Raw genomic sequence first — 4,640 nt, forward strand, 5'->3', positions numbered from 1 at the left:
ATGCTCTTCTGGACATGTGTTGGCTTCCCAGCTCCCAGCTGCCTATAATGCTAGTTCCAAGCGATCAGATGTCTTCTGGTCTCCTCAGTCACCTACACACACACACACACATACACACACACACACACACACGCACACACAAAATTAAATCTCAGAAATTTACCAGTACTGACAAAACACTCCTCAATTTTCTCTTGTCATGTTCATAGCCAATTTTTATTTTGTAAATCACAATGAAAGCTTCTTATTATTAGTTCATGTTGAATAATATGTAAAAAAATGTATTATGTAGACTTACTTCATTTCTTTTTTTGTAACAACCAAATCAAAAATATATTTATTATAAGGATTATGGGGGACACAGATATTTACATGCCCTGCAGATTTCCCTCTGGCAATGCAGATGAAGGTAGAATATTTGTTGTTTAAACCCAAGCAAATCTTAGATGACAAAACCAAATGCTGTAACTGCAATTATGGAGTTAAATTACTAATGATGTCACTACTGTCCCCAGTAATTTAAGAACTGGAGCTTTGGCTTTGAGAGGACCTACAGAGTGGGGTACATACAAGAGACCAGAAGATTAACGGCACACAGCTGGAGACCTCACTATGAACAAATGACTTTTCTCTTTTCCTTCCTTCCTTGAGATCTTGTTATGTAGCCTAGGACAGCCTCAAACTCTTTTTCATTTGAGACAAAGCCTCATGTAGTGCAGGCTGGTTTTAAACTTTCTATGGAGCTAATGCTATGAGGCTCCTGCCTCAGTCTCCTGAGTGCTAGGATTACAGGCGTGCACTACCACACTCAGCCGACCTTGATCTCTTCATCCTCTTTCCTCTACCACACTCATGTGCTGGCATTACAAGATGAGCCATCATGGCAGATTTTGCAAGAGCCAAACTCTAATGTCAGGCAGCAAGAAGGATAGATAAAGATTTTCTATCTATGGGCAGCAAGGAGCTGAAAAGAACACGCTGTGTATGTGTCTGATCCTGACTAGTTACTGTCCTAGGAAAGAGGCCATGGGGTCATCTGGCCTCTGCCGTTTCATCCTGTAGGCCTCCATTTCCTCTTCTATGGACTCTCGGGTTTCATATATGCTGTTGTAGGGCCTCTTCCGCTCGTCAATCTGCATGATCTCCTTCACGTGAAGAAGGCGAGCCTCCTCTGCATTCAGTGCCTTTTTCAGTTCCTCCTGCTTCCTCTCCTCATTGTTGCTGTCAGAACTGCTCTTTGGGTGTTTCTTCTTTTTCTTCTTCTTCTCCTCTTTCAGTTTCTCCTGATGCAGCTCCATGAGGGTCTGAGGTTTCTTCACAGACTCTTCTCCAGTCGCATCATTTATAATAAATTCCTCTGAATTAACACTCTCCTTCCCAGCTTCTCCAGTACAATAGGAATACTTAAAAAAAGAGTGACAACATTTGTAGCCCCAGCGGCCTTCTTTCCAGTAAGATCCCCAGATATGCGTGTGGTTATTGATCTTCACGTCTTCCTCGTACTTGGAGCAGGCGACAGCCCGCTCCTGGCCTTTAATAACCGTTCCATGCCTGGAGTATTCCACATAGTCTTCTGTCTGGGCTAAGAGCAGCTCAGCTGGAGGAGCATCTAGGTGTTCTTGGCCACCGTACTTTTCCAGGATGCTCTCCTTCTGCTGTTCTTTCAAGTCTTCTTTTTTGACTTTGAAGGACTTATACAGCAGCTCTAGCTTTGTAGGATCTGCCTGGAGATGCACTTCAGACCCCTTGTCGTAGGCTTCCCAAGCAAACAATTGTGTTTGAGCCATTGAGATGGTGTCGCCTGTGTATCGAACAAAGTTATCTCCAGCGTAACTCACTTCGTCGGGATTCTTTCCTGCACCGGCGTAAGGATTCTCTCTCATCGCTCTCGTTTTTGGATCATAATAGGCAGAATTTGGATCTAAATTTCTCAAATATTTTGCAATATCTTCACGAATCCTGAGATTCCGAACAGTAATGCGTCTTTTAGAGTCGAAATTCTGCCCAGGCATGTCAATATCATCGGCATACTTGTCTTCATCCTCATCTTCACTGTTACGATCCTTTTCCATCTGAGAATTGGGTTCCTCTTCTCCCCACTGGTGTTTTGGAGAATTAGCCTGCTCCACTAATTTTCCAGAGGCTAACTCTTCTTGCAGTTTCTGTGCTTTCAATGTTCGTTTTGCCAGATCAACTTTGGCGTATTCCTCAACAATTTTCACGTGCTCTTCTGGATTGTAGCCATTCCACCGGTCTCTCTTCCCATCATAGTCAAACATCAGCTGAGGCTGGATGTGCTCATCGGGAGCGATGTTAGTACCTGTGAATTTAGCTCCGACCCGCCTTGGCCTCTCAAAGCAGTCTTTCCTCTTGTGTGTCATGGCTCCGCAGTTCTCACACGCACCTTTGCGGTACTTGGTAGTTATACAATTCTCCTTGACACCTCTCTTGTACCATTCCCCAGATGAACTGAAATGCTTCTGTTTCTCTGGCTGTGGTCTCTGATGCTTTAAAGTGGGTCTCTTTGATGGATCAACGTACCATGGGACCGAAGAAATGTACTGAGGAATATGAGGGTTGATATCTTTTCCCTCCTCATCGACTTCTGCAGGAGCATTGCCCAGTTTTCTCTGTTCTTCTAGCTCCTTCTTTTTCCTCCAGTCCTCTCTGGTCATCTTTTTTGGCTCCTCCAAACTCATCTCCTTTGATCCCGTCATGAGCGTGGCACTAACTGGGTCCACAGCCGCTGCGGATATGATGAATCAACGCTCTCCATGCCTGCCGCAAGCCTGCCACAGACTACTCAAAACCATCCGCCAGAAGCGAGATTTTATATTGTGTTTACTTCCGGGTTCCCTGCCTTCTTCCGGCAGTGCAGAGATAACTTCCGGGAGATCAACACATGAGCACTCGCAAGACTTGGCTCTTTTTTTTTTTTTTTTTTTGATCTAGCGAGGTGGTTAGTACTTCGTTGTACCTCTTGCGGAGAAGTGATGGCAGTGCAGCTTTGTGCTCCACGCAGGGAATTGTTGTTCTTTATTTATCGTTCTGAATTTTAGCAAAAATGTTTACTGAGAAAGCTCCACACCTTTAATCCTAGCAGAGATAGGCGTATCTTTGAGTTCCTTGCCAGTGACATAGTAAGACCCTTTCTCAAACAAAGAAAAAAACTTAAAAAAAAAATCTTGTAAAAGACAATATTAAACAAACTACTAGAAAATAGGTAATTTTGGTGGATTTTTTTCTTTGAAAAAAGATTTATGCTTTGTTTTATGTGTGTGAGTGTAGAGACCCCCACTCAAGTCTTGGACGGCGTGCACCCAAAGACACACGAGGGACCGTCTTGTTTTAAACACACGAGGCAGTTTAATGGCAGAGCTCCGGGTCGACACGTATCTCAGACAGGAGACCGAGGAGTCGACTGACTTACTTCATTTCTAACTCAAGTTCTTGTCCCTGTGTGGCTAGGTCACATACAAACACAAAGCCTGTCTGGTGGCTTCCAATGTATCTTCCCTATACATGGTGTGTTACAGCCGGAAGAAATGTAAATCGGAATGTCGATTTTTATCTTTGAATTTTGAATATTTGCCAAGCATCCCCCAACCCGTCTTTTGGTTTTGTTTTTCACCCCAAGACAGGATTTCTCTGTGTAACTCAGGGATCCATCTGCCCCTGCCTCCAGAGTGCTGGGATCCAAGGTGCGTGCCGCCTCCATCACCAGCTTATCAAACTAAAGTTAAAAGTTTAGTAAATCTTTGTGCAGCTTTCTTTCCAACACTAAGCATGAGTCAAGATAATCAAATTGTTTTCTAATTTTTGGAACAACTTAATTTTTCCATGGTACGCAACATTCACGCATGCTCCAAGTTTTTTGACTTAATTTACGATCTGGTATTTGTTCCCTCTCTGGAATGAGTACATGTCCGTTTATGTTGCCCCAGAAAATGACAAAATAGAGTCAGAAGTCCAGCGGAAGAGTGTGTGCTGTCAAAGTGAAGGAAAATTATGCAGACGGGCAGATTTTGTTCTTGAAAACCATCTTAAAGGAAAGCAACTGACGTTTATAGGTTTTGACTGAAACACGAGTTTTATCCGACTAAATGACATATTTATTTAAGTTGTATTTTAAATCAGTTTGTATGTTTTCTTTCATTGAGATTAATGGTTTTTTTTCTTGATATTATTAAATGCTTTTATTCTAGAAGTCATGAAACTAAACAATGCATTTTTTTTGTCTAGGGTTTTGTTAGTAACAGAAAGGCAATATGGAAAGAGCAGAACCTGGAGAGATGGCTCAGCAGTTAAGAGCACTGGCTGCTCTTCCAGAGGACCTGGGCTCAATTCTCAGCATCCATATGGCGGCCACAGCTGTTTGTAATTCCAGTTTTAGGGAATCTTCTTGCTGATGCAGGCAGTAGGCACATGTGGTACACAGATACACAGGCAGGCAAAATACCTATAAACATAAAATAGTAAACTTTTTAAAAACTAATTTATCCCACATCACAGATTTTGCCATGACTAGTAAGTTTTATAAAACACTCAGACTATCTTTGGCCCTGGGTAAATACCATATGTTCCAATTACTATATTAATAAAATAGCAAGCTACTTGGAGTCTTAGGAAGCGTAGCAATT

The 4,640-nt window shown here is 42.5% G+C and overlaps 1 pseudogene; it reads right to left on the reverse strand.

Annotated features, from left to right (window-relative positions):
- Window positions 1-1,004: 1,004 nt before the first annotated feature.
- On the reverse strand, window positions 1,005-2,762 carry LOC114632374 (annotated as a pseudogene).
- Window positions 2,763-4,640: the final 1,878 nt, after the last annotated feature.

This window comes from Grammomys surdaster, unplaced genomic scaffold, assembly GCF_004785775.1.
Source record: "Grammomys surdaster isolate TR1022 unplaced genomic scaffold, NIH_TR_1.0 373, whole genome shotgun sequence".
Classification (NCBI taxonomy): domain Eukaryota; kingdom Metazoa; phylum Chordata; class Mammalia; order Rodentia; family Muridae; genus Grammomys; species Grammomys surdaster.